We start from the raw sequence: 15,156 nt of genomic DNA, 5'->3' as shown, positions 1-15,156 counted from the left end.
AAGCTACTGAGTTCATTCCTCGGTAAGCTGGTGAGTTTATTCCTTGGTAAGCTAATGAGTTTATTCCTCGGTAAGCTGCTGAGTTTATTCCTTGGTAAGCTGCTGAGTTTATTCCTTGGTAAGCTACTGAGTTAATTCCTTGGTAAGCTACTGAGTTTATTCCTTGGTAAGCTGCTGAGTTTATTCCTCCGTAAGCTACTGAGTTTATTCCTTGGTAAGCTACTGAGTTCATTCCTCAGTAAGCTGCAGAGTTTATTCCTTGGTAAGCTACTGAATTTATTCCTCGGTAAGCTACTGAGTTTATTCCTCGGTAAGCTACTGAGTTCATTCCTCGGTAAGCTAGTGAGTTTATTCCTTGGTAAGCTAGTGAGTTTATTCCTTGGTAAGCTACTGAGTTTATTCCTCGGTAAGCTACTGAGTTCATTCCTCGGTAAGCTACTGAGTTTATTCCTTGGTAAACTACTGAGTTTATTCCTCTGTAAACTACTGAGTTTATTCCTTGGTAAGCTACTGAGTTTATTCCTTGGTAAGCTACTGAGTTAATTCCTTGGTAAGCTACTGAGTTAATTCCTTGGTAAGCTGCTGAGTTTATTCCTCCGTAAGCTGCTGAGTTTATTCCTTGGTAAGCTGCTGAGTTTATTCCTTGGTAAGCTAGTGAGTTTATTCCTTGGTAAGCTACTGAGTTAATTCCTTGGTAAACTACTGAGTTTATTCCTCGGTAAGCTACTGAGTTCATTCCTCGGTAAGCTACTGAGTTTATTCCTTGGTAAGCTACTGAGTTTATTCCTTGGTAAGCTACTGAGTTCATTCCTTGGTAAGCTAATGAGTTCATTCCTTGGTAAGCTAGTAAGTTTATTCCTTGGTAAACTACTGAGTTAATTCCTCTGTAAACTACTGAGTTCATTCTTTGGTAAGCTACTGAGTTTATTCCTCGGTAAGCTACTGAGTTTATTCCTTGGTAAGCTACTGAGTTCATTCCATTAATTATTTATGTCTGCCCTCACCTTTTTTTTTTAGATGTTTTTGTAGTTAAATAAGGTGTTAGCTGTAAATCCTTGTAGTGTTGATAATTGTCATGGATTCTCTTTCAGTCCTGAAAGCAGAGCCCATAAATATGAAACAATTCCCTTACTCGAACTCTTTCTGACATGTCAGATCTTTCTTCGTAACAAGAAAGTTGTCTGTCAATATAGAACTTACTTAGTATTGCGAGAATAGTTTTATGAATATGGGGCCTGGAAACTTAAGTTGACAATAATGTCCATTCTGCCCACTGTTATCCTCTTTACTTTTCTTGTCTACTACCAATCATAGCAGACATTATCCAGTGTTACAGTATCCAGTGTTACATTATCCAGTGTTACAGTATCCAGTGTTACAGTATCCAGTGTTACAGTATCCAGTGTTACATTATCCAGTGTTACAGTATCCAGTGTTACAGTATCCAGTGTTACAGTATCCAGTGTTACAGTATCCAGTGTTACAGTATCCAGTGTTACAGTATCCAGTGTTACAGTATCCAGTATTACAGTATCCAGTGTTACAGTATCCATTGTTATCCAGTGTTACAGTATCCAGTGTTACAGTATCCAGTATTACAGTATCCAGTGTTACAGTATCCAGTGTTACAGTATCCAGTGAGTTCATTACTACCTGATCCTTAATTGTCTTGGTGGATGTAGACCTGAGAAATGATTTAAACTGTTACGTAGGCCCCCAGATATTGTGCATCATTCAGTAGGGTTTGGATGTAAGGGATTTAACTTGTAATGATACATGTATAGATACAACATTGAGTGCAATAATTATGACATGCCTTTTACTTACATATTTTATTATTAACCATATATTGTTGTGTTTGTGCAAGTTTGGGTGGTATATAATGAACTGATACTGGTTGATGAATTTTTGTTTTACACTATTATTGTAAATACGGTCTAATATAAGTGACCAAGCTTTCACATACTTTATGTGGCAAATGATTGTCAATAAGTTCCTGTGTATAACCATATCACTGTTGTTTGATAATAATAACACACAAAATCAAAAAAAGCTGTTTTATTAGTACTTGTCCAAGCAAGACAGTGAAATAAAACGTAATATTATACCTGCCAAGTCTGCACATGCACAGGTCAATCTTCTGAACACCACCCCCCCCCCCCCCCCCCCTCCTATGACCTGTGTAGCTTGTAATTAAAATTTAGAACCTCATGAATTAATACTGCTCATCCCAGCATTAAAAATGATAACGATTCAACTTTATAAAGTTTTAAAACCTAAAATACTCCTTTTAAAAGAATAAAAGTAAATTTTGATTTTTGAATGTCATTCTACTGGTTTTGATGACTTTGAAAATTTTACATACTGAAATATTAAGCTGCAATTAGAAGGTTTGCATTTTGACCCAAACTGACCCTTGATTGTTGAGAACTTGGCAGGTATGTTTGTTGGAAACATTTTTGATTGAACGTGTTTGTGGGTAAATGTGGGTCACTAAGTGAGGTGTAGAAGTTGATCATCCCCCATTGAGCCATTTATTTGTCCTATCTACTGCAGTAGATACTTGCCTTACACACTGAAATAGTTTTATTTTTGTGATGCACCTATTTCAATATTTATAAATATTTTATGTGAACACAAGAGTTCGAAAATTGTATGATAGATAAAAAAAATGTTGCCTACTGCATGTTGTATTGATATGATACTTATAACATGTAATGACCTACCATGTCCTGTTTGTTAGAGACCTGCTAAACTTTGGCAGGGTCAGACAACTCATGACTGGTCTTTTTGACTTACACACTAAGGAAGGATCGTCGTTGTTGGTATTTTTGTGTTGTTAGCCAAGGTGTTCAGTACAGAATGAATTTTACATTGAAGATAATTTATTATAATAATTGTATATTTAATTTTCTGATTTTATAGTTACTAACTTTCAAAAGGTTTGGAATTTTAGACATAGTTTGGGTGCAGGTGTATTCATGATCCAGACCTAGTTTAAGTGCAAGTAGGTCACTGCTGTAGATATAGCCTGGTTACGAGAGGGTTTTAACTCTTGATATAGTTTAGGTGCAAGAAAGGTTATACTCTTAATACATCGTAGTTTGGGTACATGTTATGGTCTTGTTTTAGTACACTGAAGGCAGTAAAGAAAATGTTGTCATTTAATGGTCTAGCATTTACTCCTACACTGTAAATTGAACGTCCTGGGTTATTAAATATATATTTGTCCACAGTCCAGAGATGCTGGCTGTTGTGAAAGTTGTACATAACATGGCATGTGTGTTGTGTATATATATATACACAAAATGTGAAAATGATGGTTTGATAACCTGTATAACATAGGAAATCCTGGTTCTGTTGGTTGACATTGTACATACCTGAACAGGTTAATGCATGCAAATGTGTAATATTAGAGAGTCTCCTGAAATACCTAGTCCCTTGTTGTAAATAACACAACGCTTTTGTCCTATTAAGTTTAAATGTATTTCCATTCCTTTTTTGAAGAAGAATATTGAAAGTATATATTTACTGTTAAGTATACGGAGTGTTTCCCAGTCTTTTTATCTTTCCTAGGTTCAAAAATATTTCCTCTGCATAATTTTCTAATAAAGCTTATCAAAGTTAAAAGTGTCACAAATCAAGTTATTTTCTTAAACCTGAATGGGAAGTCTTTGTTCTGATTTAATGAGGTGTGTAGACAATTTTCAAGGATGTTTGTAAGAGCTATCGACTGTACATGTTAACAGTCGATAAACAAGGGCTAAATTGATAAATGTTATTTCTTGTGGTGACAGGTGATATTGGTTTTATTACATACCTATAATTGTTTTCACCTGATTCATAATAAAACGAGGTTTAATATATTCTGTCAAAACTGGTCTCTGTACAACCTGGATTTTTGTCTAAAATGACCAACTTAGTTTCATCATTCAACAATGACAATATATATCAAATAGCTTACTCTCTACATACCCTAGATTCTCTATCAGTCTGAATTCCTAACCTGAAAGCAGAGCCCATAAATATGAAACGATTCCCTTGCTCGAACTCTTTCTGATATGTCAGATCTCTCTTCGTAACAAGAAAGTTGTCTGTCAATATAGAACTTACTTTGTATTGCGAGAACAGTTTTATGAATATGGGGCCTGGAAACTTAAGTTGACAATAATGTCCATTCTGCCCACCGTTATCCTCCTTACTTTTCTTGTCTACTACCAATCATAGCAGACATTATCCAGTGTTACAGTATCCAGTGATTTACAGGATTACAGTGTGTGATCTAGTCATTTACCAACAGTGTCAACTGTAAACTGAGATTTAATGTTTATGTACAACAGATAGCTTAAAAGGTTAAATATCAATCTTAGATACCACATTGGTTTACAGAATGGTTTGGGAACTTCCTTCCTTGTACTTGAGTATAATGTAAATGTTCTGTTTAACACCCTATTATACTGCACAAAGGCTAAATCTATTAGGATTTTTCTCTGTTCGGTTACTGTTTTTATTTAACCTTGCTTCATTTGTGTGTCACACCTTACACAGAATTCTGTGTGATGCGCCGTACAGAGATATTGTACTGTGTTGATGAATGCCTGGGATATTGTTTTAGGATTGTACATATAAGGTTGGTAGAGAGGAGGTGTGTAACCTCTGTCTACATGTAAATGGTGATATAAACTTGCGGTGTGCTGTGATCTATTTAACCCCAACCCTTTTCTCTTTAATGCTATCATTTGTTTTTGTTGTCTGTTATTGTATCCATAGTTTTATCTCAACCAATGTTTGTGATAGTGGAGAAATTGAAAAAAATGTTTCATCAAAATCATGTTGAGTATCTTTACTTTAAATTTTTGATAATTAAACATGTCAGTTTCTGCCATGATTTGTTATGAGTTTATAATCAGTACATGATTATGAACTTAATGAGGTGTACAATTGATATACAGAGCATTGCTGCTATACCCTACTAAACACCTGACTGAGTGTAATAATAGCTGTCAGGAATTTATACATCTGTACAGTAAAACAGGTTTACTAGTCCATGATCACTCATAAGGTCAAGAGCACCATCATGGTCAAATATATTATTTGCCATTGGCAATTTTATGAAATATTTTCTACAGATGTATATTTGTATTGCTGATAAAATACATCTTGTGGGTCAATACTTGGAGTCAGAAAAAAATTGTGGAACTCTTCATGATTATACAACTTGTGCCATGGTACCCTTAGTCTTAATGTGAATTCATGCTTAGAACAAAAGCCCCCACACACCAGTGTGAGGTTTTATCTTGTAAACATATTTTTTTCTGAAGAGAAGTAATTTATGGTTTGTGTTACTGCAGAGAAGGAATTTCCTCTGTTCCCCGGATTGCATTGATAATGTGTTCTGTCTTGGGGTCCATTTTGAACTTGTTTTTCTGTAGAGAAGTACTTTTCTCTGTCCTCAGGTTCATGATAAACATGTTTTATTGTAGAGAGTGAATTACCTAAGTCTCCTTGGGTTTGTTACAGACATACTGAACTGTAGTGAACTTATTTCCTGTGGCCCTTGGTGTTCATTATAAACATATTTACTGTGGTCCATTTTAAATGTCCATTTTAAATGTGATTTACTGTAGAAAAGTGATTTACTGTAGAAAAGTGATTTACTGTAGAAAAGTGATTTACTGTAGAAAAGCGACTCCTTATATACATAATAATAACACACATTTCTTATCGTCAGATGCTGTTGATCAAGTGCTTCTCTGGTTATGTGAATTAAAAGTCTTTTAAATACGTCAGGGTGTATGTATGATGATGTAAACATGTCTGGGTGTATGTATGGTGGGTGTGTGTATGGTGATGTAAACACATCTGGGTGTATGTATGGTGTGTGTGTGTATGGTGATATAAACACATCTGGGTGTATGTATGGTGTGTGTGTGTATTGTGATATAAACACGTCTGGGTGTATGTATGGTGATGTAAACACGTCTGGGTGTTTGTATGGGGATGTAAACACGTCTGGGTGTATGTATGGTGATATAAACACGTCTGGGTGTTTGTATGATGATGTTAACACGTCTGGGTGTATGTATGGTGATGTTAACACGTCTGGGTGTATGTATGGTGATGTAAACACGTCTGGGTGTTTGTATGGGGATGTAAACACGTCTGGGTGTATGTATGGTGATATAAACACGTCTGGGTGCATGTATGGTGATGTAAACACGTCTGGGCGTATGTATGGTGATGTAAACACGTCTGGGTGTATGTATGGTGATGTAAACACGTCTGGGTGTATGTTTGGTGATATACACACGTCTGGGTGTATGTATGGTGATGTAAACACGTCTGGGTGTATGTATGGTGATATAAACACGTCTGGGTGTATGTATGGTGATGTAAACACGTCTGGATGTATGATGTAGTACTACTGTTCTTTATATGGCAATTAACTATTAACATCTGTCAGAGGCAGAGAACTCATCTATGGTTAAGTTTTTTTAGAATTTTGTTCCTTGAGGGTATTGCTGCAGCTGATTGTATATTTTCTTTGTTTTTTTTCCTCTGTTTTCCAACCACATACAAGCATACCACACTGAAGTTGAAATCAATAATCCATCCTTTCACTAGGGGTGTCCCAAAATATAAGGTGTGTAATACTTTGAAGACAAGTCATCTCCAAAGCTGGGACTCTTTAAGCCAATTAACACTGTGAACAACCCATTGTATTGTGTGGAAGAAATGTAAGACAACCCATTGTATTGTGTGGAAGAAATGTAAGACAACCCGTTCTATTGTGTGGAAGAAATGTAAGACAACCCATTCTATTGTGTGGAAGAAATATAAGACAACCCGTTCTAGTGTGGAAGAAATATAAGACAACCCATTGTATTTGTGTTGGAAGAAATTTAATACAACCTGTTGTATTGTGTGGAAGAATTGTCATAAACTGATGTGTAAGAAAAGTCAACATACAAATGTATGGTATAATCTGATAAACTCAAATAATATTTGGTCCAAGTAAAACACTTCAGGTTTTGGAGTGTTTGAAATGCTAAGAATTATATTGCTGAGGATGGTTGGCACTAGGGGGAGTTTTGATGACGTAGGGTGTGTGTACGAGTTAGGTAGGGTGCTTACGGGTTAGGGTTGTTTTTGAGTAAGGAGAGGTGATTAAAAGTTATGAAGAGTGTTTATGACTTAAGACGTGTTTATGGGTTAATTGGGTATTATTGAGTTAGGAGAGATGTTTATGAGTTAGGAGGGATGGTTGTGCGTAAGGAAGGGGTGTTTGTTAATTAGGAAGGGTGTTCATGAGTTGGGAGGGGTGCGCTAGGAGGGGTGTTTGTTAGTTAGGAAGGAGGTTTATGAGTTAGGGGGGGTGATTGTGAGTTAATGAGTTTAGGAAGGTGTGAGTTCTGGGGTTTTGTGGGTTAGGAGATACGTATAGGAGTTTGGAGCCTTTATTAGTTAGGAAGGGTTGTCCAGGTTTATGATAACTCCTGTCGCTAGATCAGAGAGTGTATTGCCGTGTAGGGGAATTCTGTGGTAAGAATACTTAATGCTTCTGTATCAACAAGGAATGTTACTGTAACATGATCGATCCTCATCTCAGTCGATTCCTTAATGACTGAAAATATGGTGGTTTCTTTTATTAAAAGGAGAAGTGACAAGTCAGAAAGTGAATCAAAATGTATACGAAAAGCATTTTGTTGGAGGATAAAACCTTGCCACTGATCATGATAATAAATTTTAGTTTTGCTATATTTGCATTAAGCTTATGTCTGTTCCACATCTCACCGGTCAACTGTTAAATAGTCCAACACAAAGTACAGCAATGTTTTTTTATATGTCCAAATAAGGTATGGTTATTGACTTGCCACACCTTTGAATGTCCATATATATACATGTATATTAAAAATAATAGCCTATGGTTTGTGATGCCCATGTAAGGAATTTCCCATGGTTCGTCATGCCTGTGTAAGGAATTTCCCATGGGTTGTCACACTTTTGCATCCATTTCCATGTAATTACGGTACTGTTGTTGATTTGTCCTACTCTGTAATGTGCAATACCTCACTGTTCTCTTGTGGTACGGAATTATACCACTTACATTTGCATGGCTTTAACTCCTTGTGATAGAGTAACCTATAACATGAAATGTTCATGGGTATTTTCTTTTACAGTTTGAAGCAATAATGATTGTTTTGTATTACATTTAAACAGTAGTTCAGTATATCAGCTAAGTTTTGTATTTCTAGGTTCCACAGCAACCAGGAAAACCAAGAATATTTACTCATAACAAACATTTTATGTTATATTAGGTTGGACTTTTGAAGTGATCAGTGAACCTTTGACCTCCACAGAGTTGTGGTCAGTGCACCATTGCAAATTGACCTCCATGCAGCTGTGGTCAGTACACCATTGACCTCCATGGAGTTGTAGTCTGTGCACCATTGACCTCCACAGAGTTGTGGTTAGTGCACCATTGACCTCCAGTGAGTTGTGGTTAGTGCACCATTGACCTCCAGTGAGTTGTGGTCAGTGCACCATTGACCCCCAGTGAGTTGTGGTCAGTACACCATTGACCTCCAGTGAGTTGTGGTCAGTGCACCATTGACCTCCAGTGAGTTGTGGTTAATGCACCATTGACTTCCAGTGAGTTGTGGTCAGTGCACCATTGACCCCCAGTGAGTTGTGGTCAGTACACCATTGACCTCCACCCCCTTGTGGTCAGTGCACCATTGACCTCCAGTGAGTTGAGGTCAGTGCACCATTGACCTTCAGTGAGTTGTGGTCAGGGCACCATTGACCTCCAGTGAGTTGTGGTCAGTTCACCATTGACCTCCAGTGAGTTGTGGTCAGTGCACCATTGCCCTTCAGTGAGTTGTGGTCAGTGCACCATTGACCTGCAGTGAGTTGTGGTCAGTGCACCATTGACCTTCAGTGAGTTGTGGGCAGTGCACCATTGACCTCCAGTGAGTTGTGGTCAGAGCACCATTGACTTCCAGTGAGTTGTGGTCAGTGCACCATTGACTTCCAGTGAGTTGTGGTCAGTGCACCATTGACCTCCAGTGAGTTGTGGTCAGTGCACTATTGACCTTCAGTGAGTTGTGGTGAGTGCACCATTGACCTCCAGTGAGTTGTGGTCAGTGCACCATTGACCAGTGCATGACAGCTACTGCACCATTGACTATGGAGTTGAACTGTTTAAGTGGTGCGACAGAAAGCCTACACACAAGTATTATTATAACATATATTTTTTGCTTTTGCTCTGTCTCAATGGGATGTATGTCATTGATACAGTTTGTTGCCATGTGGTTAGACACCAATAAACGTACTACACATACTAAACATGTCTCGTCTTATTCTTTGTAATCTGTTATAGGTCATGACTGCATAATCAATATGAAAAGAACTTTTAATTTCTTGAGACGGTGTGTATTATTTACATTCCACTTTTTTTGGTCTTGTGAGTGAAAAGTACAACAGTTATCAAAATTAGAACATAATTCAATGAAGTGTGACTGACTGAGCTATGTCTGTAGGGTTTACATGTAAATTCAATGAAGTGTGACTGACTGAGCTGTCTAGGATTTACATGTAAATTTAATGAAGTGTGACTGACTGAGCTGTGTCTGTAGTGTTAACATGTGAGTTCAATGAAGTGTGACTGGATGAGTTATGTCTGTAGGATTTACATGTGAATTCAATGAAGTGTGACTGAGCTGTGTCTGTAGGGTTTACATGTGAATTCAATGAAGTGTGACTGTCTGAACTATGTTTGTAGGATCTAAATGTAAATTCAATGAAGTGTGACTTACTGAGCTATGTCTGTAGGGTTTACATGTGAATTTAATGAAGTGTGACTGACTGAGCTGTGACTGGAGTGTTAACATGTGAGTTCAATGAAGTGTGACTGGATGATTTATGTCTGTAGGGTTTACATGTGAATTCAATGAAGTGTGGCTGACTGAGTTGTGTCTGTAGGGTTTACATGTAAAGTCAATGAAGTGTGACTGACTGAGCTGTGTCTAGGGTTTACATGTAAATTTAATGAAGTGTGACTGACTGAGCTGTGACTGGAGTGTTAACATGTGAGTTCAATGAAGTGTGACTGGATGAGTTATGTCTGTAGGGTTTACATGTAAATTCAATGAAGTGTGACTGTCTGAACTATGTTTGTAGGATCTAAATGAAAATTCAATAAAGTGTGACTGACTGAGCTATGTTTGTAGGATCTAAATGTAAAGTCAATGAAGTATGACTGACTGAGCTATGTCTGTAGGGTTTACATGTAAATTCAATGAAGTGTGACTGACTGGGCTGTCTGTAGGGTTTACATGTGAATTCAATGAAGTGTGACTGACTGAATTATGTCTGTACGGTTTACATGTGAATTCAATGAAGTGTGACTGTCTGAACTATGTTTGTAGGATCTAAATGTAAATTCAATGAAGTGTGACTGACTGAGCTGTGTCTGCAGGGTTTACATGTAAATTCAATGAAGTGTGACTGTCTGAACTATGTTTGTAGGACCTAAATGTATATTCAATGAAGTATGACTGACTGAGCTATGTCTGTAGGGTTTACATGCGAATTCAATGAAGTGTGACTGACTGAGCTATGTTTGTAGGATCTAAATGTAAAGTCAATGAAGTATGACTGACTGAGCTATGTCTGTAGGGTTTACATGTAAATTCAATGAAGTGTGACTGACTGAGCTATGTTTGTAGTATCTAAATGTAAATTCAATGAAGTATGACTGACTGAGCTATTTCTGTAGGGTTTACATGTGAATTCAATGAAGTGTGGCTGACTGAGTTGTGTCTGTAGGGTTTACATGTAAAGTCAATGAAGTGTGACTAACTGAGGTGTGTCTAGGACTTACATGTGAATTCAATGAAGTGTGACTGTCTGAACTATGTTTGTAGGATCTAAATGTAAATTCAATGACGTATGACTGACTGAGCTATGTCTGTAGGGTTTACATGCGAATTCAATGAAGTGTGACTGACTGAGCTGTGTCTGCAGGGTTTACATGTAAATTCAATGAAGTGTGACTGACTGAGCTGTCTGTAGGGTTTACATGTGAATTCAATGAAGTTTGACTGAGTGGTGTCTAGGATTAACAGGATTCAAAGGAACAGACCAAGCTTGAGAAGAATATTTAATTAAAGAAACAAACAGAAGAATAATTAAAATAACACTTTATACATTTACATTGTGCAAGCCAAATGTGCATTGAAATTGCAAATCACAGAGAACGTATACAGGGTTTCAGGCAGTGTTATTTATGTAGTAGTCCTGGCATACAAAATTATTATCATGACTATGAAGTGCTATCCACAACACATCAGATGTAACAAATCATAAACCTGGTGATCTGTATTTTTGATGCCAATTTAAATATAACACTGCCTGATACACACTACCTGTACACACTACTTGTATACAAAAAGCATCTTAAAAACAAACAAACAAAACTTACATATTATTGCTACGTAAAATATGAGCTTATATTGTCCATCTTTTAAAAACAAAAACATAAATCAAATTCTGAAGTTCTAGTATATATACTGCATATAAATATCTGAACACAAAAACTATCTACTTCACATACTAATTATACATGACAATCTAGTTAAAACATTACTTCACATACTAATTATACATGACAATCTAGTAAAAACAATCTAGGAATATTGATAAAACTATCTGTTGAGACCTGTTCTAATTCCAAAGCATCCATAATGGATACCTTATTATAAAATCTTGAATGCTTAGTTAAAAGAAGGATCTACATGATGTAATATAGAAATAAGTACACAATACTGTAAGTCGAGGAACCTCCTCCACAAACACTACTGTAAGTCGAGAGGCAGTGTACTGACAGTACCATTAGTACTGATAGTACTCACAATACCAAAGGAACGACAGTGTCATGACAGTACCATTAGTACCGATAGTACCATTATGTCTGACAGTACTCACAATACCAAAGGAACGACAGTGTCATGACAGTACCATTAGTACCGATAGTACCATTATGTCTGACAGTACTCACAATACCAACAGGATGACAGTGTACTGACAGTTCCATTAGTACTGATAGTCCTCACAATACCAACAGGACGACAGTGTACTCACATCACCATTAGTACTGACAGTACCATTTGTACTGATAGTACTCACAATACCAACAGGACGACAGTGTACTTACAGTACCATTAGTACCGATAGTACTCACAATACCAACAGGACGACCGTGTACTGACAGTACCATTAGTACTGATAGTACCATTAGTACTGATAGTACTCACAATACCAACAGGATGACAGTGTACTGACAGTACCATTAGTACTGATAGTAATCACAATACCAACAGTATGACAGTGAAATGACAGTACCATTAGTACTGATAGTACTCACAATCCCAACAGTATGACAGTGTACTGACAGTACCATTAGTACTGATAGCACTCACAATACCAACAGTATTACAGTGTACTGACAGTACCTTTAGTACTGATAGTACTCACAATACCAACAGGACGACAGTGTACTGCCAGTACCATTAGTACTGATAGTACTCACAATACCAACAGGATGACAGTGTACTGACAGTACCATTAGTACTGACAGTACCATTAGTACTGATAGTACTCACAATCCCAACAGTATGACAGTGTACTGACAGTACCATTAGTACTGACAGTACCATTAGTACTGATAGTACTCATAATACCAACAGTATGACAGTGTACTGACAGTACCATTAGTACAGATAGTACTCACAATACCAACAGGATGACAGTGTACTGACAGTACCATTAGTACTGATATTACTCACAATACCAACAGGACGACCGTGTACTGATAGTACCATTAGTACTGATAGTACTGACAATACTAACAGGAGGACAGTGTACTGACAGTACCATTAGTACTGACAGTACCATTAGTACTGATAGTACTCACAATCCCAACAGTATGACAGTGTACTGACAGTACCATTAGTACTGATAGTCCTCACAATACCAACAGGACGACCGTGTACTGATAGTACCATTAGTACTGATAGTACCATTAGTACTGATAGTACTCACAATACCAACAGCATGACAGTGTACTGACAGTACCATTAGTACTGATAGCACTCACAATACCAACAGTATTACAGTGTACTGACAGTACCTTTAGTACTGATAGTACTCACAATACCAACAGGACGACAGTGTCCTGACAGTACCATTAGTACTGACAGTACCATTAGTACTGATAGTACTCATAATACCAACAGTATGACAGTGTACTGACAGTACCATTAGTACAGATAGTACTCACAATACCAACAGGATGACAGTGTACTGACAGTACCATTAGTACTGATATTACTCACAATACCAACAGGACGACCGTGTACTGATAGTACCATTAGTACTGATAGTACCATTAGTACTGATAGTACTCACAATACCAACAGCATGACAGTGTACTGACAGTACCATTAGTACTGACAGTACCATTAGTACTGATAGTACTCACAATACCAACAGGACGACTGTGTACTGTACTGATAGCACTCACAATACCAACAGTATGACAGTACCACTGCCATTACTGACAAGAGATTGTACTTTTCATGGAAATCAGTGTCCAGACAAACAAAGTTCTTATTAACCCCAAAAACGAGTGTTTAGACAAATGAAGTTCTGTTTAGCATTGGAAACAGTGTACAGGGAAACAAGGTTTTACATTTACATAGAAAATGGGGTGAGGATAATATCAAGAGTGAATACTTAAGGCACTTTAGCAATGTTGAACAATAGACATTTCTCATTATTGTGTGTAAGATATATCTACTTCTCTTGTCTTCATCTAATTAAGACTGATTTTATTCAATAATTATAAAAAGGTCCTAATTTTCTGTTCATTATATATTTAGATAAACAATTTGTGGAATACCTTTCATGAGAACAATTTTCTTCTGGATCAAAGAGAAATTAATTGTATGGAAAGTAAAGTGGTAAAGTTCCTGGAAGGTTAACCTGTGTATAGTGGGGTCTCTCCTATCCAAACATGTTATCTAAAACTGTCGTTATCCACTGGTATTAGAATTGTTTAATCTCATCAGTCAAGAACAGATATCCTACAGATAACGAGATCTAACTGCCTCTAGGTATAAACAGACACCCAGTATTCTGTACGAACACCTACTGGTACCTATCTGTATCAAAGATTGAATGGAGTATCAAATTCATTTAATAGTACTAGTTATAGAGAACATACAAGCATATATACTTGGATTGTTTTTGTTTTCATATCAGCTGTACTGAACTTAATCACATATTGTTTTATTAGCATTACTGGCATACAAGCTCAGCCAAAAGATGATTTATTCAATATATGTACACAAACAGTGCACTGTATGGATATAGTTTTAGAAAGTTATATACGTAAATCAACAATCAAAATAACAAATACATGCAAAATATTTCTATTGACATGTGTTTTTTGGATTAAATTGCAATACATAATACAAGGCTTACAAAAACATTCTGATATGTAAACCAATGGCAGTCGACATATGATCAACTTGCCTCCCATTTAACCCTTACATCCAGTTTACCCAGTCATACAAACACTGAACCCGAATATACTCCTGAGTACACAGAGAAAACACAATGACCTGCGGCCAGTACCTGGTGACAGTCTCACGTAGGCCTTGAACCTGTGATCACTTAATGGTAGAGGGCTAGTGATGGTAGACACACCACTGAATTATACCAAACAACATCAGATCTAACCAAAAACATCGCTGAATTATACCAATCAACATCAGATCTAACCAATAACATCTCTGAATTATACTAAACAGCATCAGATCTAACCAAAAACATCTCTTAATTATACCAAACAACACCAGATCTAACCAATCACGTCGCTGAATTATACTAAACAGCATCAGATCTAGCCAATCACATCGCTGAATTATACCAAACAACATCAGATCTAACCAATCACATCGCTGAAGTATACAAAACAATATCACATCTAACTAATCACATCGCCAATCAACATCAGATCCAAAGATCAGATCTAACCAATCACGTCGCTGAATTATACTAAACAGCATCAGATCTAACCAATCACATCGC

General features: G+C 36.9%; 1 long non-coding RNA gene across 1 annotated transcript; it reads left to right on the top strand.

The window, feature by feature from the left end:
- Window positions 1-9,348, top strand: LOC110445982. The gene is made up of 2 exons (XR_002462417.1): window positions 1-8,630; window positions 8,759-9,348. It is a non-coding gene; the product is annotated as an uncharacterized LOC110445982 (long non-coding RNA).
- Window positions 9,349-15,156: the final 5,808 nt, after the last annotated feature.

The sequence above is a fragment of the Mizuhopecten yessoensis genome, unplaced genomic scaffold (genome assembly GCF_002113885.1).
Source record: "Mizuhopecten yessoensis strain PY_sf001 unplaced genomic scaffold, ASM211388v2 scaffold2435, whole genome shotgun sequence".
Classification (NCBI taxonomy): Eukaryota; Metazoa; Mollusca; class Bivalvia; order Pectinida; family Pectinidae; genus Mizuhopecten; species Mizuhopecten yessoensis.
Note: the sequence above shows the minus strand (reverse complement) of the source record. Positions and strands in the feature narration are given on the sequence as shown.